The sequence below is a fragment of the Aythya ferina genome, assembly GCF_964211825.1.
Source record: "Aythya ferina genome assembly, chromosome: 15".
Classification (NCBI taxonomy): Eukaryota; Metazoa; Chordata; class Aves; order Anseriformes; family Anatidae; genus Aythya; species Aythya ferina.
This window is the reverse complement of record NC_140314.1, coordinates 6,735,715-6,758,409: the sequence shown is the minus strand read 5'-3', so window position 1 is coordinate 6,758,409 and position 22,695 is coordinate 6,735,715. Positions and strand designations below refer to the sequence as shown.

Genomic DNA, 22,695 nt, shown 5'->3' with positions numbered 1-22,695 from the left:
CCAAATTTGGAAAATCCCACCCACTGAGAGCTACTCCCAAAATTCAAATAGAGATCAGCTGTTTGTCCTGTCTGTGCTTGACATCTATTGAGATTTTGCTGCATCAGTGGAAAAAAAGCCTCACACATCACACACAAAGTCTGCACTTAACTGCACAATGCCCTTTCCTTATCCCTGCTCGGCAGGATGATGTTCTTCATCTCTGCTCACGTTCTGCACGGAGACATTGGGATATTCACTGGGTAAGTCTCATGCCATCCAAGTCATAGTGTCCCAAGGCACATTATAAATGAGCTTTGTTCTGGGGTGCACTACCTGGGGTTTGCTGCACAAATTAAGAAAAACGAGAAAAACGTCGATTTTCTGTCTTGTTTCTTATCTGTAGGTAATACATACGCTGCTGTGGACTAACAGAGGGTCTCCTGGCCCTGTGAATGAAGACTTCAAGGTAACAGTCAGCTTTGCCACTGGCCTGGTACATTAACCTGGGTCAGCCAATTAACCTAACTTCCTATGCGTAAGGGAATGATCCCTAAAAAAGATATTTTGCAAAACACATTCTGCAGGATGCTTTGAGATGTACCTTCAAGGCACGCTCTGCCTTACTGTCCTCAGCTCATGCAAGGCAGTAAAATCCCTCAGTGCAAAACAGTGCCTAAATGGAAGCAGCTCCAAGCTTCATCGCCAAGTAGCCAGAACTGAGGTTTTTACCTCCTGCAGGAGAGGGGCTAAGAGGAACCACACTTCTGGTAACCGCTGGTGCCCCCCAGCCTTGTCTCTTGCCCTCTGGAGGGACAGCAGCAGCGGTGGCTTTCCAGACATCTGTTAAGCAAGGCAGAAAACAGCTGGGGCACAGCTGCTTCACTGCTGCCAGCAGTTGCAGTGATTTTGCTCGCCTCTAGCATTGGCCCTGTCTGGTTATTAATTTTTGTTTTCATTATCATTATTACTACAACTATTCTAAATAAAAATGGAACAAATTCCTTCTCAGAAATATTTTTTTTTTCTTTTAAACAGATGTTTTTGCTGCCGCAGGACGTAGTAAGAGAAATATTTTCATTGTATGAGTGGGTAGAAATCCTTCACGGTGGATGATGGGGGACTAGGAATGATGTTTGGAACAAACTGGGAGTCAGATTACGCAGAAAGCCTCCAGAAACATTGGCTTCTGTAATCCTGGAGCAATTGTTGCCTTGAGGGCACAAGCCCCGAAAATGCAGAGGTCCCACAGCGTGACAGACCAAGTGGTAGGAAAGCAGGGAGGCTCCATCAGACCACAAATGGGCAAGAAATTGAAAGCATTTTTTGATTGATGCCAAACGATCGTGTTGCTAGCCTCAGGAAAATGAAACTCCGAACAACAAAACACCATCATTTGGGGCCAATCAAAGAGGTCTCGCTCAGCCCCAAGCTGAAACACTTTTGGTTTGTTTGATCCTTTGAGAAAAAAACACATCATGGGCACATTGATATGTTTTGAAAAAGAAACAAAAAAGACTAAACTACTTTGTTTTCTTTTCCAAGTTTTGACCATTTTGCAAGTTTACCTCAAGACATTTCTGAGATGCTGCTCAGCTGGGCTCAGTGCACCCCAGGCCTGGGAGCACAGTGTCATGTCCTGGCCATGCTCCTCTTTCAGAGGAGGTTTCTGAGGGTGTGTAAGAGAAACTGTGGCCAGGACCAATGTAGACACATCAGCAGGCCTTCATGCATGACCCCTCCAACTCCTGGACATGTCTTGCAGCCCTGCAATCCTTCAACTATCTGGGTAATGCCTCAGGTCTCCAGGATTAAAACCTCACTGTGCCCAACATCAGAGAAGTAACACATTCCAGCCCTAAAAGGCTCGCATTTTGCTTTCACTGCCTGTTGAAAACGAGCTTTGGCCTGAAAGCCCCAGGCCTCCTCCAAGAAGATGTCCAGCTTCTGCCTTTGTGCAGCAGACACAACCGCAGTGGGTGCTGTGCCAAGGCTAGAGAGCAGAGAGATCTTGACCAGTAAGCAGGATGGCTTATTGCCTCTCTCCTAAGCGAGAGGTCAATACAGGCTCTTTAAAATTAAGCCCTGTAAACCACATTGCATCAACACATTCTGTAAGCACAGCCCTGCCTCTGTCTCACTGGGCAGGACAAGGAGCTGCACACCACAGCACAAAACCTCAGAGCTGCCCAGCCAAGAGAAAGGAGCAAACAGTGAATAAATGCATGGCCACATCCACAGGAATCATTTAAAAAATGATCACTGATTTGTTCTGTTCCTTGCCAGGTATAACAGAGTGCTACCTTAACTCATCCTGCACCACGCAGGGCAGAACTGGTGACAGACAACCCCAAATATACCAGTAATATGGCTCTTACCTCACCATCCCTAAGGTGTAATTTCAGAAACCCGCTCCCTTTCCAAACAAGGACCTCAGGCACCATGGAGGCAGCTGGGGCTGAGCTTTGAGATTGTGGGAGGCCACCTGAGCACTTCTGAGGGTCCAATTCACTCTCCCAAAGAGGCTGAGAAACCCCTTGGTGCCAACCTGAATCAGATCCCACTCCTCCACCCACTCAGCATGACCCCCAAGAGAGCTGGCTCTCCCAGCTTCCTTGAAACCCAAGTGTTTAGCAATCGCTTGTAAATACTGAAATAAATTGAATTATTCACATAATTGGGGAAAAGAAGGCCCCTGCTGTTTCCCAAAAAGCAGTCAAAACAACCCATTGCAACAATGCAAGAGAAACACATTTGCCATCCCAATCCCATATGGGGTTTGTGCGGAAAGCCTCTTGCCCCTCTACGGCCTGTTGCCAGCCCCACACCTTTGTTCAGAAATGCTTGCACAACACAGCAGAAAACCAAAGAACCAAACCAGAGGAGCCTCCAAGGCCAAATGCTTCCTTCCTCAGTCCTGGTTTCTGTACCTCACCTGCCCTTCTCTTGCCCTGGGCCCCTGCCCTCGGGCAAAAAAAATAATATATTTTTTTTCCCTTTTCTCCCTCTTGTATGGTTTCTACTCTCCAACTTCCTCAACTGAGCATTCATGCCCACAAGGTGCCCCCCATGAACCCTGGGCTGCTCCTTGGGTCAGAGCAGGGGCAAAAGAAAGCCAGAGCCTAAAATGTGCCCTCCACCAGGATCAGGAGGCAGAAGGAGACTCCCTGAGCAGCCCGCAGGGCTGTGCACCAGCAGTTAAACCAAGCCAGGAGGCCACAGATGTGAAACAGCCCTGATAGCACATGGGTCGGCTGGGTCACAAAGCAGCACAGCGAAGCCGTTCCAGCTGCGGAGCACAGAAAGTGCATCACCCCTGTAGGAACTGTAACTCCTTTATGGCTTGTTTACACGCTCAGAAATAATTGATAGAAGCTGTGAAACATACTAAGTTATGATTTGTTTCTTTTTTTTTTTTCTAAACTTATGTACAACTTTGCGAGCTTGCTGCCAACATCAAGAGCCAGACAGACAAACAAGCAGAGTTGCTAACCTCTGCTTCAAGGATTTGACTATCCCAAAATTTCTTTTGAAGTTATGAAATTTAAAACTAACACAGCCTCTGGTTCTTTTTGTTTCACTTTTTTCACATTTCTCAGTCTCTCAGCCATCTACATACCACACCACCTCATTTGCAGACTTTTCTCTGCAACCACAAAGGTAAATTCTTTTTGTTTGTTTAATTACAGCCTATATTGTGTGTTCCTTGAATGGATGCAATCAGTCAGTGTTTGAAAGTTCACCATACCTTTGTGACTGGCAGCAATCTTGAACCAGCTCCATTTACGTAGGAACTCAAGCAGTGTTTCAGATACTCCCATCCATCAAAATAGAAGTTGCCATGCGAGCGGTCAGCTGAGAGGTAAACATTTGGATCCGTTCTCTCTTAATTCAAGGCTCAATACCTTGCTGCCCACCTGCCTGAGCTAGTATTCCTGGAGCAGGCTCATGTCAGCTCTGTGCTGTGGCAATTCAGAGATATTCATGTTCACCAGGGGTTGGGGCAGGTAAAGCCAGGTTCAGCCATCAGCAGGGGCTGGAGAGGCGAAAGCTTCTTCCTATTGCACAAGGGAGAGAGTTTGGTGGCGCGGCCGTGATGTAAATCAGTGCTGGGAACTTGAAATCAAGACTTTGCTCCAGTGATGAGTAATCTCTTTGCATAATTCCCCTCTAAATGTTTTGGATACAGCAACATGTTGTTTCTCCTCTAGTGGCAGATTTTAGGAGGGCTTTCTTACCAATTCGTGTCAAGTCTGTCTCAGTATAAACAAAAAAAATTGCTCATATTTGGAGACTTAGAAAAAACATACAAATGTTTTTAGAAGAATGAGTCTCTCTTATTTTGAAACATTTCCTCCTTTGTATCTGTTTTGTCTTTGCTTTTTTTTTCTGCCAATTTCTTAGCAAATGTGTTGTTGCAAACAATATGTTTCAAGCAAAGAGAGCAAATACTTTCAGAAAACAAAGTTTTAAAAAGTCATAATGGCTGATTCGCCATGATAAACATTTGATTTATGCATTTGCTGGCCCTCTAGTGAGAACGTCATAGTATTTCCCAAGACTGAAAGGCCCAATAAAAGCAGTTATAAACTTGCGTACCAAATGCTGTCAATGAGCTACTTACCGTAAGCTACAGTCCCAAAACTGTTCAGAGAAGGGTTTGCTATGAAGACTTATTTCCAGGGAAGTTACTGGCTTCTAAAGTTGAACTTCATTTGTCAAGGGGGAGAAAATGTACAAAATAAGTCAAATAAATATTACAAACTATTCACCTTCTTCTAACATCTGCACAGGTGATGCAGTTGGCTGCATACACCTCACCCATTCCCTGTGGTGAGAATGCAGAGAGGCAAAAATAGAATAAGAGCAGTTCACTAATACAGAAGTGAACGGGGATTTTGGAGCCTCTGAATGCTGCTCCGGTCCCAGTGCCTGCGGTTCAGATCGACTTTATATGTGAAAAAACCCTGACAGCAGCGGTGCTGTCAGAGACAAACTCTCACCTCCATTCCCAGCTGCACAGGCTGGAACAGCCCGTGGGCTCTGGTCAGTATGTAAGCAACTGTGAACTTGGTGTTTGCAGTCGATTCCTCTTCTGCAAATTCAATCCCTCCTGAGAGATTTGTCTTTATACAGGACATGCCTCTAGGAATCTTTCCTTTAAAGTTGTTAAAGATTCCATCTGACATGGTTTAATGGGCCAACATAGGGCCTGTGTTGCCTAAATCCACGAAAAACACTGAAAAGTAAAGCTTATGATGTGGTCCTGCCTATGCTGATCTTTTGTGTAGGGGACATTTCCCCCCTAAATTTGTTTGTGCAAGGCCCAACACAATGTGTAACATTTTCCAGCTGATTTCCCCACTCCCTATCCAGATCACACAGCTGATTGTGAGTTCGGTGAAGGGCTGAGATGTTCTCCCTACACCATTCCTTTCTGAAGAACGCTGCTTCATCCTCATTAGAAACAGCTCTGCCATCATTTGTTTTCTTTCTGTTACCCATACACTCCCAAGCACCTTTATTAGATACTTTGAGCTTGGAGTTAAGAGCTAATTAAACTGACAGTGCTGCCTCACTGCAACTCAGTGCAAAACAATTCAATTTGGTCTAATTTCTTGGAAGTGAAACCAGACAGTGCTGTTTAGAGGACGATACCTGCAAAAGTACAGTGGAGTCGCGTTCCCCATCACCACACGCTGCTGTGCCTGTTGATGAAGGATCAGACGTCCAAGCGGCTGGGCGTGTGGCAGGCAGAGGTGTGGGATGGTCTCCAGGTGAAGCAGTGCTGTACCGCATCAGCTGCATCCTCTGCAAAGGGCCAGTGAGGCTGAGGAGATACAAATGGGGGAATTTGCTTGAAACAGGAATAGCCTGAGAAACACCGACCCAGAAAATTGAGTTCTTAATTTGAATGGGGAAGAAAAGAAGCCTTGTCTGTTTTTCTACTTTTTAACAAAATGCTTAAAATCACAGCATTCAAAATTCCTATTTAATTTATTTTATTGCTCAGTAAAATTATTTTAGGTCTTAAATTACATAGCAAGAGATCTTAGGCACAGATCATATGCTCAGGAATTACCTGTTCTCTGCTAAGGTGAACATGGCACTGCCCTTGGCAGAGTGAGGCTGGGTCACCATGCTTCGCTCGCAGCACCTGCGGCTGCAGTTCCATGCAGGTTTCTTCTGAAGCTAACTGGTATCTCAGCTCATAGCTGACACTTGTTTGTGAAACAGCAGAGTGACATGAAAACCTTATCATATTGAGATAATGGCCATGTTTGGGCAGGAGACAGATTTCCTGTCAAAGTTAGGATGCAATTTCAAAATCTCCACTCACTTTTGTACTTACAAATAAATAAATCTGAATAATTAAAAAAACAACTATCAATATTTTGTTTCATTTTGTACATTAAAAGATGCTTGACTTGAATTTGAAATTTTTAAACCCCCCAAACACAGCAATGTCCCATTTTATTTATTTCTCTCACGCACCTGAATTCTTCACTTAGAAAACCTGGAAAGAGAGCAAGAACACTTTTGCTGAGCAATCCAGCAGAGAACAGCCTTGCTGCCCAATGAAACGTGTACAGCAAAGAAAGTTTGTCAAAACCTCCTAGCAACTATGAGTAATTGCTAATACCAATGGTCTTTAAAGCACCAGCTATCAGCATGATCAAATCACAGCTCTAGCACAGCCTTTGGAAAGAATTTGCTGTACTTTTTGTTAACAAACCTGTAACAACACTCATAATTTCTAACTCCCCTAAGCAAACTGCCTCTCCTTCTCACATGCTTTGCTACAAACAATACAAACCTTTGCACAGTACGAGGTCAGGTTTGTACAGGCACCAGACACGACCAGAACGGACACGCTTCTTACTGCTTAGGTTTGGGTTTTGACCTACCTGCTTAGTGACCTCAGCCACTGCTGCTGAAACTGGCAATGGGGAGTGGGAGCCAAGGGTGAGGAGTTATTAGATCAAAATGTTGCATTGTTTAACACTGGAGAAACAATATTCAAGGTTAAGAGGCTAACTACTCAGTCCCTGGGGAAAGAGGCTCCTTTGGAGGCCAGCCTGGGTGAGGCTCAGGTGCTGTGAATAACCTCCTGGAGAGACTGTGCAGAGAACTGCAGGCTGCAGATGGTCCTTTCCTCACTTGGGCCATGACACTTCCAAACATTCTGGATCTTCACATAGAAAACACAAACTAAGGAATACAATTTTGTGTTATTTTCAATAGCTACATGTGGTCCAATCCACACTGTTGTATGGAAACTTGGAGAAGAAGAAGAAACCTACACTGCATTAATGAGTTAACACTCCTCGATGGTTAGCCACCATCCTTGCTGCAAGAGCATCTTCTGGTCCCCAGCACTTTAATAGCCTTTACTGGTAGCAGTTTTCACCACATGCTGGCCTCGGAGCTTAGACATGTACAGCCATGTGTGGAAGCAACTGTGGGACAATCCTATGAGCCCTGAGACACTCTATAGGGTGTTTAAGGGATGGTCTTTCACTTGTTACATTCCTGAGCAATTTTGGCCATGGCAGTGATTTAATTCAGCGACTGCAGTCTTTCACCCTTCTATCATCTGTAAACTCAAACTATTTACAGGTTGCTTAATGCTTCCAGCTTCTGTTCTGTTAAGGTCACATTTTTTCTCCCCAAAGCGTTGATTCATAAGGACTTTCCACTGTGCTGTTCACCATTTCTTCTGACTACTTAACATTTTTCCATAGCTAAAGATGAGGAATGGAAAAGCGGTCCATCTTACCCTACTGATATAATAGATTATAAATAGATAATATTCTATTTTTACTCTGTACTGGATTAGAGTCTAATAACTCATAAAACTACAGGTACCTTTACAACTACATTTACTAATTTTTTTTTTACTAAATAAGTAACAGAAGTCTAAGAAAACAGGTGCATAAATAATGACAGGGAATGAAGTAGCAGAAAAGAATGGCAGTTTTCTGTTCTCACTCTTTATGTGACTGGCTCATCCAGTATTATAAATGGCATGTGAGTGTCTTACTGCAAAAGGATTATCAACCATGTTATCTGGTAGATTTTTTTTCCTTAATATATTATTCAAACTGAATTAACTATCTGCAAAATTAATTAATAAATCACTGCAATGATACATTGCTCAAAAATGCTTTGCTATCAGGTTATAAATATGGGATTTAAGATGCAAACCAGGGTTTTCTGCCAGATTTCTTGAACATGGTTGGTTATAACACAGCTCTACCATGGATGTAACAGTGCAACATGGCCTTATTGCTATGATGACGACTCTTAGAACACTTTTCTGTAATGTAACTTTGGCTGTAATTGGGCCCATTTGAAATTCTCTATGCAAAAAGCCCTTTGAAATTATTTTAAGCAGCAGTCAAAGGGATCAACCTATTGTCATTTACTGTGATAGTAAATGAAGACATTAGAGCTGTGCTCTTGAGATGCCCACATTGTAACTGGGATGGTAAGGCTTGCTGAAAAGGATGATTTCTGCTTTATCACTTTGTGGAATCAGGACCTTTGGACTGACTGGTAAAAATGAGTAATTTGAAGAGTACGAGCTCATTTTGTACTTCTGCTATTTGACTCAGCGCTGTTCTTTCTTAATATGGAAACTCATGAGCTATGGGGAATCTTTCCTCCTCCAGCTTAAAGTGAATGGGAAAGTCTATTCTTGTGTGCCCTCTGTGAACCTGCCACTGATTTAGATAATCATTTCCACACCTTCATTGTGCTTCCTCACACAGACCATTCCTACAGATGACCTTTTGTAGCTGGAAACACTGAACATTGTGGAGAGAACATCATTTCCTGCCCACTGCTGTTAGTGAACCATGGAGCAGCATTCCTATGCTGCTTACACAGCTCGGAAACAAAACGTATGACTAGGAAGATCAAACGGGGAATTACGGTGAAATGAGTAAACATCGATTGAAGTAAACTGGCAACGAAGAAGCTGATCCTACAGAACACAAGGAACTGGTGCTGTTTTTCTAACTCAATTTTTAACTTCAACTGTTGGAAGTAGAAACTCAAGCACCCTAAAGTCAAGTATGTAAGTAACGATAGGGAGACACTCTGCCCCGTGCAAGGGGAAGAAGTGAAATTGCCAAAGCCTACTGTTGTGACAGAACCAACAGTTTGTAATTAGCACTGTTAAGACATCTCTTAATAGTCATCAGTCACTTGGGTTCAGACAAGGGTGATCCCAGCATCTTACACAAACAAAGTGGGAGGAATAGGAAGGCACCTGGGGAAGATGTTTATTTAAATTCAAAGTAGGAAAAAAAAAAAAAAAGGAAGACAGCATGCCACTTCCCATAAAGGTGACAAAAGAGAAAACTGCTGCAAACACACAGGCAGAAAGCACAAGGAAAGGGGAAAGAAATCCCCCAAAGGACAAGATCAGCGTCCTGACGACAGGATGATTTCAATAAAGGATGGTGATGAACCTTTTTGAGAGCAAAATTCTCCAGCACATCTCCTCTCTGGGCTACAGCCTCACTCCTAGACACATTGCAAGGAACATGTGAGCAGAAGGACTCTGCCCCTCTGTTAGTGCTGCCCAGTCCAAATAGTCTTTCCCTTGGTCTTTGAGAGTGGCCTGGAGAATGTCAGACTAAGCTAAAAAGCTCAGAAAGATGAATGAGGCAAAGGGGTCAAAAAATCAGCCCCCATCTTTGTACTAATAGCTTTGTGCCATTGTACTAAATGAAAAGTACAGTCTGTGTTCACAAGTCTGATTATTATAATAGTGCAGCAATAGGCACTTCATGAAGAAGGCAGAAATGCTGATGTCCACCAAGATGTCTCACTGCAGCGGGAGGCTTTTTACTCCTTCTGCCCTGAAGCCTCAGTCCTAAAGCACAGCACTAGGGATTTCTGCCCTTTAAAAGACTGCTTTGAAGAGCAGTATCTGAATAAAGATGTCAGATGTGTACTGCAGGTTACTCACTACAAATGCATGTTCCCAAAAAGTCTAACATACTCCCCTGATGAGATAAATCTATTTTTATCATGGATGGATTTTCAGAGATAAACATCAAGAGTACTTAGACACATGAAATTCTGAGTGCAGAAAATCAGCAAGTCAATTGGGAGTCCTGACACCAAGCAAGTAGCATAGTTTTGTACTCTGCTCCCCAAGAAAGGCACAGAGCAGTTCTTCTTAACCCAAGAGAGCTCTGTATTCTTCTGGGAGAAGAGATAAAAAGGGTGAGGGAAAAAAATCCGTTTGTCATCATGGGGGCAAACTAGCTGCTAGACAAATTCATCCAGCTCACAAGATTCCTGTCATCATCTTCTCCACAGCTTTTATTTTTTTCCCTTTTCCACTACAGGCACATAGAGAAGAAGAAAAGAATGATGAAAGATGAAATACGAACAAATTGAATGACAAATTCAGTAGTTATTATATAATGAGCAAGTTCTTCAGAACTGTTTAGGAGCAAAATGTATCGTATAAATAAGACAGGCTCTTTCAGCACGACATTGGACCTTGTCTGGCTTTGAAAAGACATTTTGTGGGGGAACTGGAATTACACTTCAAACAGTAAAATATAAGGACTAAAGTGGTAAAAGTAAAACAAACAAAAAATAATCCTGACCAATGCTATTTAAAATCTGGAGCTGTTCTAGAAAACTTAAAAAGTAGGAACTGATGAAAATGAAAGAACTAAGCTTTGAATTTAGTAAACGATGCTTACTTGATTACACCCATATGCAGTCACTGATGAGCTCTTGAGCAGAACTGATGAAAAATTGGATTGTTTACATGTATTAAACCAAGCAAATGGGAATCTGAACTGAAAGCGCCAAAAAAACTTGAAAATAAAAATGCTAGCAATAATTGCTACATTTTGTGTGTCAATAGCATGCCAGCAAGGATTCTGCATCAAATTCTGACCAACAGAAAAAAGGTTGGGTATGTGAAACTGTAATATCACTTATCTACCAAGCAGGACACCTGATGACTGACAACTTTAATTTTAGCGTGAAATTGGCTGACTAGCTGTTGAAACATCCATCCCTTTTGACAGGGATAGTAGTCTCTGGATATTTACCACTAGAAACTTCCAAAGTCATCCTCCTGCTCTACTCATCTTTATTTCAAGCAGTGAAGAGAGAGCCTTGATCCCAATTCACAACTCCCTCGATGAGCAGAGCAGTGGTTTTCTTGGGTTGTGGTCATCATACTACTCCTGCCTCTATGGGAAGGTCCAAGAGCTCATGAGAGATCTAAGTACTGTGGAGCTGTGTATCCAGAGGACAAAGAGAGGTCTTTGAGGTAATAGTGTGAGTTGAAATTAGACAATTTAATATGGAACAAAAATGTAGATCAGGAAGACAAACTTTTAGCCAGAGCTCTTTCTGTGTTCTTCACTTCCAAAGGAGGCCCACTAAAAGAGAGGGCTTGAGTTTATTTTGGGGTTGTTTGTACATTAGCTTGCATAAGAAAACTATGACTATAACCCAGCAATGGGGTTACAGTACACATTGCCTTATGGTACCTACTTCTATTCTGCACTGAAAACTATCCTCCCTTATTTCAAAAATAAACACTAATTAGGAGAGAAAACAGTCAAGACAACCATGACTACTGTACCTTTTCTATATTGCAAAAATATCTTCAGCATTACAGAGCTCTCCTGCCTGAAAACAGATTTTAGTGTGGGAAAAGTTGCACTTCGGTGAGCTAGGAGAAAAGCGTACCTTATTTTTAAGCTGCAGTCTCACAGACGTGAAGACCTGCCAGTGGTTCTGAACCCTACTGCATTTGAATGTCTTCACTTATCTAGGAACCTCATTTGTATGTGCAATCATTTAATTATCCTGATTTTGATATTTGCCATCCACTCTGGGTTGAGGAAGTGTTTACAAATAAACTACCATTAAAGCAGAAGCCAACCTGTGGCTGAGGAACCAACACAGCAATTCTACTGGGAAAGAGATAACATTAAAAAAATAAATAATAAATTAAAAAAAACTCACAAACTAAAAAAATACCACCAACACTCCAAAACGACTTTTTTTTTTTTTTTTTTTTTTTTTTTTTTTTGGTAAATCTGTGGTTCTTAGGATCCTATTTGCCATCATGCTCCTGTTGCTTTGACTGCCTGGTGCCCCAAAGCACTTGTAAACCTTACCCAAAGCAGCTTGAGAGTGACTCTGCTGTGCCAAAGCCGGCCACAGGATACTAATGGTGTTTAACTTTCCTAAAAATACCATCTAAACAATTGCCTAAGGGAATGGTAAAGTACTTATGAAGCCTGAATGCTGCATTGACTTCTGGATTGCAACAGAAGGCTTCCACAGAATTGAAGGATTACTGCTAATTTTTATTCAAAAAGGAAAAATAGAACTGATGAGTCTAACACGTACACGTAGAGTATGCTGAGCACTGCATCAGCCCAGAGACTATTAGCACATAATTAATTAAAATGGCTTGGCACTTAGGCTTATGCTACTGACTCTGCATGAGCTAATGTTGGCCCACTTTCTACTCTCATTACAGTCCATGTCAGTGGGATGGACACATTTGAAACCATTTCCTGCTCTTTGTTACAATATTTGCCAACAGCAGGAGAAATAGATGCTCTAAAAGAGAGAAAGCATCTCCAGCATGGCAATGGAGGAATAAATTATTCTCTGGTACAGATTAGAATTGCAATGTAATTTGGTGAAAAAAACAACCCTTTCTTGTGATACGATCAAGGAGATTGTTTCATGATGCTGTGAAACAATACTCCGAGTTGTGGCAATAAGTACTGAATGATTCCCATGAACTGCTACAGCAGCTGTAAAGACATGTCCGGGTAAGCTCGGGGAGCTGCCCCACTCCCAGGAGTTTACAGGTTTGTGTATTCTTGGATATGCACTCACTGAAGTCGTCAAGTCATCTCAACAAGAAATTAGTCTCTCTTTCCAGAATCAGATCTTCAGAGAAGAAATTTCATTCTGATTTTCTTGAGGATGGGGGGGAAAAAAAAAAAAAAAAAAAAAAAAAAAGAGGGCACCCAGCCCTCGGACGGCTGCCAAAGGTGACGCACCCTTGCAGGTGAGAGCTGCAGACAGCAGCACCAACTTTCTGATGGAGCATTCCAACCAAGAGCAGCCTCTCACAGAGCTGCAGGTCTCCCACTCTGGAAACCAAAACAGTAGACATAGATGTATGGAAAAAAAAAATAGGAATTTAAGTATAAACCAATCAGACTTTTCTAAACTGCTAGGAAAAAAAGTTTCAGCTTGTGTTTTGGGGTGCTAATTTAGCTCCTTAAAAAAGCCACTGAATCAGAGTAAGCCCTCTTTGCCAGAAAATATTTTCTTCCCAACTGTAGTTTGTAATCAAAGAGAGTAGCAAACCCAAAGGGCTGTTGCTTTCTCAGGTTTAAGGACAAGAAACCGCTCTGACATTGCACTCAAAGGCAGATCTGTGTGCGTATGTTCTCCCAAGTCCTCCAACCTCAGCGTGGCCATGCTGCTACCCCAGCTCAGGCTCAGTCTGAAGCACAACAAATTTGACAATACTGAGCTCTGTGTATCTGCACAACACATTAAATGCAACTCTTGAGGATTTATTAGTGTTTCAGTGTCACCAAGAGCTGATTAATTATCAAGGATTTCTGCATAGCAGCTAAAGGGAGAGAAACGTGCTTTGAAGAGCAGCAGCATCCACACCAGCTGAGTAGCAGAGAGCTAATTATTTCTGTCTATGTCATTGTTGTTGCCATCAGAGGGGTGAAGCTGGCATTTCTCCAGCTTCTGGTACTTTAAGGTAATAACGAAGAGTGTCTCAGCATGCAGCATGTTAGAAGGAGATTTAATGTGCTTGCTGAATATTGCATTGAGTTCCTGATTTGTGTCAGCAAGACCTGCTAATTCATAAGAAAAGGTGTCATCAGAACTTATTTTACATACGTTTAGACACTGGCAAATTATGCTGGAGAAAGCCTGAGTGTAGCCATTAGGACTTTGCTGCAGCTCTTGTCTGATTTGAAGGGTTGGTGAGGGATCCACCGAGGTACAGACAGACCTCGGTGTGCAGCGGCCTGCTCCAACACAGCCCTCCAGGATACCCGCCAGCTGTCCCTGAGAAGGGTTTGTGCATTTCATCCCTGCTGCTCTCCTCATAGCACAGAAACCTCCCTAGACGCTGTCCCTGCCAGCCTGTGCTTCCCACTGCTGTGGTTCCTGCACAGGCTGCTGCTCCTTCAGCACCCTCCCGACACTCCCGTGGCTTTGCAGATCCTGCAGTGCTGCCGGGAGCAGTCTCAAATGGCTTTTCCATTCCCTTCGCCTCTCCTGTTGCATCTATAAAACAAGCCCTGGCTAACAATCCTGCATTTGCCATCTGAAAACCAGTCTCTGAAAATCCCTAGGAATTCCACTGACACAAAATCCTGTTTTTCCAGCTATGAGCAAATAGGAGAACTACTGAAATCTGCTCCAAGGTGGATCAGTGATTGAGTTCCTTGGGCAACACTGGGCTCCCTCCTGCTCTGGGGAGGTGCCGTGGGTTGGCCGGAGGGGAGCAAGTGGAAGAGCTCCACACAGGCACATGTGGTTCCCTCCTGGAGCCTCCAGGGCTGCGGCATGTATTCTGATACCACGAAATCCCAGAACCCTTCATAAAATATTCATTGCTTTTTAATGCCACATATTCTAATTTTAAAATTCAGCCCCTAAATAATTTAGCAGACTCGTGGAAAAAAAAATAAAGAAAAAATAAACAAGGCTCCAACAAACAAAAGCCCCATTGAGGCTCTGGCACAGTTGCTAAATTAAACCTGTCAAAGATTCCCATCATGTTACTTATTTCTCAGGAGAGATTTATAGCTGTGCCCACTACCTCCAGGCGTTGAGCCCTTTTGCCATCCAAAAGCCAGCAGATAATACCAATGACCCGATTCTGCCAGAGGAAGGGCAGCGCTTATGGAACATGCAACATCACATTCACAGGTGCAGAGAGAGCAGGTCATACCCTGCCATAGCTCCACCATCACTCTTCATCCCAGAACCCACCTTCCCAAGCCCCCCATCCGACACACAGCCTGGTCACTGCCCCCAGGGACCACTCTATCAGCAGTCTGGGCTTTGCATTTACACACCTTTAGAAGTACAGAGATGGAGAGTTCAGACCTCTCCTCAGTACTTAGATCCATAATTAAATTATATAATTTGGTTTGAATTTATGTGCTTTCCGCTTCTAGTTCTTGAGCCTTGTCACAGTTTTTCTACACTAAGTGACAATATGCCCCAAACTTCCTTTCTTTCCTTGTACAAAAAAAGCTATCCCCCAGAATTAATCCCACTTACAGTTATTTAGCAACATATAAAAAGACTGACTAGTCTTAGAGATTAAATTAAAATATAAACTTCTATAGCCATGGACCTATTTTTGATAACAAAATTCTGCCTCTGTGCTTCGTTACTGTTCAGGGCTGCCTTTGTGCAGGTTACCCTTCCAAAAGCAAATTCAACTCACCTCTCACTGCAAAAATACAGTATGTCCCCTGAAATGGTAAATATGTCAGCTAACTTTCCCAATTTAATTAACTTTTCCCTAATGGCCTTGCTAAAATAGACTTCAAAGTTCAAAAGACAAAAAAGAAAAAAAAAAAAAAAGAAAAGGAGAGAATTGCATTTTAATAATGCACTCAATGAAAATGAGGAAAAAAAGAGTTTTCATTATTCAGTATTGAAGTCATGGAAACTCCTGTGCCTAGTGGCTGTTTTGCCTTTTATAACATCAATAATTTAAAACTTAATTGTTGTGCATTATTTGGTTAAAGAAGATTATGACTCTAACATTTGCATTTATTTATCAGTAATGGTGAGATAGCTCTTCCTCAGCAAAAATATATTTGGAAATTCATTCACCCTGCAAACAAAATCACAAAGTAGCTCATCCCTAATGCTCCTATTTAACCACTGAGAAATTAAGCCTCTCTTTTCTGATGTTCGATGAGAAAGGTCTGTTTATTACCAAGCCATTTAGGTGACTTTTCTGGAGTGCACTTTCAAACCATTTAAAAGGCGTATTTTGAGGGTAATCTCTGGGAGTAACAACCCCATTATATTGTGCTTAAGCTGAGCAAAATGTCTTGGTTGTATCTACAAAGGGCAGAAGGTGTTCCTTAATGCCATTCATTTATCAGAAGAAATTAAGCATCCCTGGAGTAGTTTGGGTGCAAAAGGCAGCACTGGCGGCCTTCAGGACAACAACACATCAAGACTCACAGTGTCACTTGTCACGTCCTTAAGGACTTCCCAGGCTTGGAGGCTTGAGGCACCATTTTCCCTTTGATCCCATGGGATGCAAAACCACTCAGCACCTCCAGCCTGTCCCAGGACTAAATCAACACACCCCAAAAACCTGCAAACCCAAGGGGAAGCTTCCTTTGGCTTCCTGGTTGGCCTGTTACCTGGTGGTGCCACAGCTCAGAAGAAACCCAGAGAGGTTTGCTCTGAGGACTTCTGGTTTCACCTCTGCCCTTTGTGCAGGCATGCTTTGTGCCAGCCTTTGCAAGAAGGGCGGTACTGTGCCAAGGGAGTTCTCCCTGATCCTCTTAGCTTTTAAGATTAAAGCTGAAAATCCCATCCACCATTAGTTATGGGGAATTTGGATGTGTTCACCTCAGAAGAATGAAGGCCTGGCTTAACTTTCCAAAAATACCACCTGGGGTTACGCAAGTCCCAGTAGTTCCCACTTGATGCTTAGATCACCATCATGGCAGCAAGAACAACAATGGAGATTTGGGAAGGAGAAAGGGCTTTTCAGGATCAGAAAGCAAAATGTGAGCTCTACTGGGATTAAGTGGCACTGAAAAATCATCCACTGTTTTAAATCCATCAATCTCGTAACATAAAGCACTCTTGAGAGCCTAATCAGAGCAAATCACTTTCAACTGTTGATTTAAAAAAAAAAAAATGAAAAGAAAAATGATTGTTATACCTTCTTTCTTTTACCAAGATGTTGAAAAAAAGCAGAGAAAACATAGGAGGTAGAGGTTTCAGACGAAGTCATTTTGATGCTCAGATCCTCTGGACCACTTCTATACTTATATCCTCCTAAACATACCCCTGATGCAGAAAGGTGAACAGTAAGAACCATGGCCCTGGTGTATAGATAGGTAAATAAATAAATTAAAGAAATCATGATTTTGAAAAGTTTAGAAATTCACAAGGATCACCAAGTCAGTGATGCATTCAGTTGAGACTCGAATCTGCACGTGCCTGCATGCAGAGCACATTTCCCACCACCGCACTACACACAGATCTTTGAGTTTTGCAGAACTCCAGCGAATCCAACTCTGTCAGCAATTACTCTCACCACCCTATCGTGTACTACAAAAAGTTAGGTCACACCGAGAACAAAATTAAAGGTTGGATTTTCCGAGGTTCCTAATGCCTGCTCAAGCATCTGCGCAGAGTCAAAAAGTGCATGAATGAGATGCCAGGGAGAACTGAAGTTACTGTGGAAAAAATGACTCACCAATCTGATCATGATCCTTCTGGGAATGAGTTTATGTTCTTCGGGTGGAAGGTATACTGCCTGCTCTCTGAAAATAGGCAGTCTGAGCAAATCCTGCAAGCTACAGAGCTCTAAGATAGCATGTAAGTTGATTACAAGCATCCATAATAAAAACTCGAAGTCCTCAGGAATAATAAATGCCCTTAATAAAACTTGAGTCCCCTTTAGGGAAAAGAATAGCCAACAACCTTCTGAATGTCTCATGTTAGACGTACGTGGAAGGTGGCAGTCTGTCTGCACAGACAGATGAGCTGTGATTAATAGCAGGGGCTCTGCAGACTCCATTTTGAATGAGGATTTCTTCTGCTGTCTTTTACCTCCACCGAGTGATAATACTCACAGAGGTGTCAGGAGACGATCTTGCCCCTGGCGCAGCGCTAACAAGGGTCATTAAACTCTGATGAGCATCCATTTAAATTGATCTCTTCAAGTCAAAAAGCTGGATCCTGTCCAAGGCAACCGCTGTGAACACTAGGACATGCTGCACTGCTTGGAGGAGGCTGGGCAGCCCGCGCAAGATGAGCTAAACTCGAACAGGATACAAACAAAGAAGGAACCTGTGCTCATGAGGCATTCTGGGGAAAAGCCAGTACCATGGTGAGCGTGACCACCAGAGGCACCATGGTCCCCATGCAATAGATAAGCAGCAGATAGCTTTGACCCAGACTAATATATAAGTATAGAAAGTGACTCCATCTATGAAAGTCCATAGAAGGTGTTGCTCAGGGCCTCATGAAGCACAAAACCCCCACATTTCATCCATCCCTTGCTATGTTTTTCATGTGCCTACTCAGTAGCAACACCATGGTCCGTGAACATTAGCATTCAACAGATCTCAAGGAACTCAGCAAAGCATCTCTGTTAAGACATTGCAGCCCGGAAAACAGGAAACACTAAATAAAAATCCAGTAAGTCAGTTGGCATCCCCCTGCATATTTAGTTTCTGTAAAAGTACTTGCACATGTTTAGCAAAGCATTTAATTAAGTAGAGCTAGGTTGTAATATTTACTCAGCTAATGCCTCTTTATTGACAGTGGCTTTCACTTGTGAAATGCTCCCATCTTTTGTTTTTAAAGGCCTATGCTTGTATCAACGCTCCTAGCTCTTAGGAAGGATCCCAAGCCACCTGAAAATAACAGGTATTCCAAAACCTAGGGAAAAATTACCTGCCTTCTAGATAACCAATGCTATTTTCTTGGTTGCAAAGAACACAGACTGCCCTAGAATTATAGCCAGTCTACAATCTGGTGTATTTCATCTTGTATTTAAATGCTGTATTTCACTTCAGCAGATGTATCATGAGCCTTACCTGGTCATTCACTGAGGAATATTTCTCTATTATCTGCCAACACAAATCACAACTGCAAGTGGATCATTATCTAATTATCGGTATTAGAGAGAGCAAACCAGTGAAAAGAGCCCTGAAATCCCAAATGCGGATTTGGAGGCAAATTTAAAGGGAGACAATGCTTCAAGGCTATCTATTATTTATGCTCAGCTATGCTGACCTTTGAAAAATAATCTTAAGTCACAAAAACAGACCACAGAAAAACCTGACCCAAATACCACTGAAAAACTTACATTGGGTTTTAGCAAGAACTAGATCAATCTCAACACTAAATTAATTTCTGGGTTGTTATAATCTTTATCCTTTACAACATTTCATATTGTACCATATGGCTATCATTTCCATCCACATGTATGCAGGAGCTGTACATTAATTCTTAAAACTGAACCTCTCTACAACTTGAAAGAGGGTGGGCTGGGAAGGTCTGAAGGTATAGAGCTGTCAAGCAGCACTGCTACAAGCATGGGTTTCCCCTGATATGCTTTATAAACAGGCATGTTTCTTGATTTTTCTCCTTACCTAGCATCATTGGATATTTATTCTGCCACTTCACAGTCCATGAACTGGATAGTTCAGTTGACAGGAAAAAATAAAATAAAAACAAACATCAACCCAAACCACGCTTGTGTCAGTTAAAGGTTGTCTGGAAGCTGCAGAGCTGATGGACAGGATTAGCATTTTTCCCTCAACAGGTACTAATTTGAGAGACACTTATTTTCCTTTTGTAGAGTTTCCTGTGCAAATGACATGCTCCTTTTGAGAGGGAGGATCTAAGCTACAAGAAAGATCTTGTTATGCCCTGGCTTCATAAACGGGAGCTTCAAAAATCAACAGAGACTCATTATATATGGAATAAACAGAAACACCATGAAGGAACTCACTGTCTCTCGCAGATTCATGAAATAAGAATGGGCATGATTTTTCAGCAGCTAGGAAGTCAGTCATTCACTGCCTTCAAAGTTTCTGGCTCCATAAAGATCAAAGACCCAGATGCCCTGTACCATTGCCTGCAAATACAAACTGGGAATTGTAGAAATGCAAGAGACCTTTTTACACAGGAATCAAGAGTCCTCCTCTGTCAAACTCTAGAGCACACAATCCACAGTGTTTTTGAATTTTGACTAAGGGTTGGAAGGGAAGAGAGAAATCCTGAGATGTGCAATAAATTGTATTTATTTATAATTATGTTTCATTTTAGAACCCACTCAATTTATACTGAAATCCCTTGGCTCAGAAACACAGTGTACTTTGCATAATACACAAGTACTCAAAGAAAAATATAGTATGTAAGAAGTAGCCTTTTTTTTTTTTTTTTTTTTAAGTGACTAATGATTTTTGAGTTTTTAAATGTAAATAAAGGGAACATATCTTTCATAAACCTTGAATAAACCTTTTCAGGCCTTCTTTGAGTAGATACTAAACCACAGAGAGGAGGTAGTCTTAGAAATCTGGGCCAGCTTCTCATTTCTGAAATATGTAATTTAAAATGAAGATTTTTTTTCCTCCTCCATGAGGACTGTCAAACTACTATTCTACACTACATAAGTTTCTACAAGATTTCACCAAATAACCTTACAAGGGCACGGTATTTCCTTAACATTATGTCTCAAGCACTGTGTTAAGCAGCCATGACATTTAAAAGTTTTTTGTTTTTGTTTTTTTTTTTTTTTTTTCTATTATGCATTGCTGTCTCTCAAAAAAAAATAAGAGTTCTGAATAAATGTTCTGAAGTGAGCTTCTTGTCCTTCTCCTCCAAGACCATCTCCTTTTGATAAAGTCTTCTCCTACTCTATTCTCCAAGCTTTGTCCTCCATTTTTAATCAGGTTATGTCAGTTCATGCATTTAACGTTTTTTCTTATTCAGTTATTCTCCCCATTTGTCTTTTTTTTTTTTTTTTTTAACCTAAATTTTCTTGTTAGTCTGATCTTGCTGCTCACCTGTCTCTGATACCTTCCTCTTTTTTTCACCTCATACTCTTCCTCCTTCCCAATCCCATTAACTTAAGTTAATGCCTTAACTTAAGTTTCTGCCTCAACTCCTCAGGTGGGTTCTGACACTCAGCTTCTTTCAGCTGAGTTCTTCTCCTCCAGCCATGCTGCAATCAATTCCCTTCCCATGGCCTATCATCCTCCTTCACAATTTCCCCAAATAATGCATTGGATGATAAATATTTTCACACCCTATTCATCTAGTGTTTGTGACAACCCCCAAAATGAGCTGCCTTACTCAGCCATTAATCTAGTCTCTTGGTTGTCTTCTATTATCAATTCATCCTGTGTCATTGTCTTTGCTGTCAATCATTTTCTCTGTGGGGTCATCTTCTCTGGGGGTAAATACCCTGAATTTCCTTGTCTTTATCCTTTGCACTAACTTCTTCACCCCCAGTTATTTGGCAACACCCTGCTTCCCTTAGTTGTTCCTCCACAGCTGAGCATTTAATTCACTTTATCCCTTTCATCATTATCAACACCTACTCCAGCTCACACCATTATCACTCTATGTTAATATTCATAACAGGGGTAGGAAGCAGCCAGTGCAAGATAAGAACAGAGTGGAAATTCAGGGAATGGCTCGTCAAGCATGTGGCTTTCAGCAATCACGGGCAATGACATTTGGAGGCTGCTGTGCTCAACCAAAAGGCTGGAGGCATCTCCCCTGGGATGGTAATTGAGGAACTAATGCTGTCTTGCCAACAGCCTCTCTTTTCTGGTCTCTGCCCAACAGACATGACTTGGATATTATCCTTCCTCAGTGCCTTGAAATCTGGACATACTAAATAGCCATTTTCCCTCTTGTTCAGCTTTTAATTCAACCTCCCTGACCACAACAGGTGGTGATGCTGGAATCATGTACTGAAGAGGTGCACATTGCTGTTCTCACAGGACATCTTATTTGTAGTCCAGCAGCAGCTGTTTAGTAATATTTATATTTTTCCATTAATTTTCTTTGCATTTTTAGCATGTGACATTGCTCCCCTTCCAGTCTGTCATCTTAATTTGCTTCTTTTTGATTTGCTTAATCCTGTATTGCTGAATTTTCCCTTTCCTTATGCACTACTTAACTCATTTCAAAAGTCATAGATATACGCACCTGGTTCCCCCTCCAACAACTGCTGTGTATATAAAACAGTGCTGACATGAGATGAGTGCAGAGAGAGGAAAGGTACAAGGAGAATAAGAAAGTTTCTGTAACTCATTCAGTTTTCGCCTCTAAATGAGCAGTTGGTGATGGGTCACAGGTTCTGTTACTTTGTAGAAGTTGATGGCTAGGTTCATAAAGAGTACAAGAGTGGAGGATTAAAAAATTAAAATGGCACACGATGACAAGCTTGAGTAATGGGGAATATTTCCTCAGTTTGGAGAAGAGGAGGCTCAGAGGGGACCTCATCAAGGTGTAGGAAATAGCTAAAGAGAGGGTGCAAAGAGGACAGAGCCAGGCTCTTTTCAGTAGTGCCCAATGTCGGGACAAGAGACGATGGGCAAAAAGCTGAACACAAGAGGTTCCTCCTGAACATTAGGAAGCACTTTACTGTGCAGGTCATGGAGCAATGCAACAGGTTGCCCAGAGAGATTGTTGGAGCCTCCCCTCCCTGGTTATCTTCAAAAGCTGCCTGGACACGGACCTGGTCTGGGTGGCCCTGCTTGAGCAGGGGGTTGGACCAGATGACCTCCAGAGGTCCCTTCCAACCTAAACCATTCTGTAATTCTTACATACTCCAGGGATAATCAGTTTATTGCTCCCTTAAGATGTTTGCCTCCACCATTCCATGTCCCTCTCCAAGCTGCAGCCCCACTGAGAAACCAAATA

The 22,695-nt window shown here is 42.1% G+C and overlaps 1 long non-coding RNA gene across 1 annotated transcript in view; it reads right to left on the bottom strand.

Moving 5' to 3' along the window:
• Positions 1–22,695, bottom strand: part of LOC311444936 — a 131,790-nt gene that overhangs the window by 40,558 nt on the left and 68,537 nt on the right. The window contains exons 3-5 of the long non-coding RNA XR_014698141.1: positions 5,638–5,809; positions 4,604–4,688; positions 3,728–4,037 (exon numbers count right to left, since the gene is read on the bottom strand). This is a non-coding gene — a long non-coding RNA (uncharacterized lncRNA). The remainder of the gene's footprint in view (positions 1–3,727; positions 4,038–4,603; positions 4,689–5,637; positions 5,810–22,695) is intronic.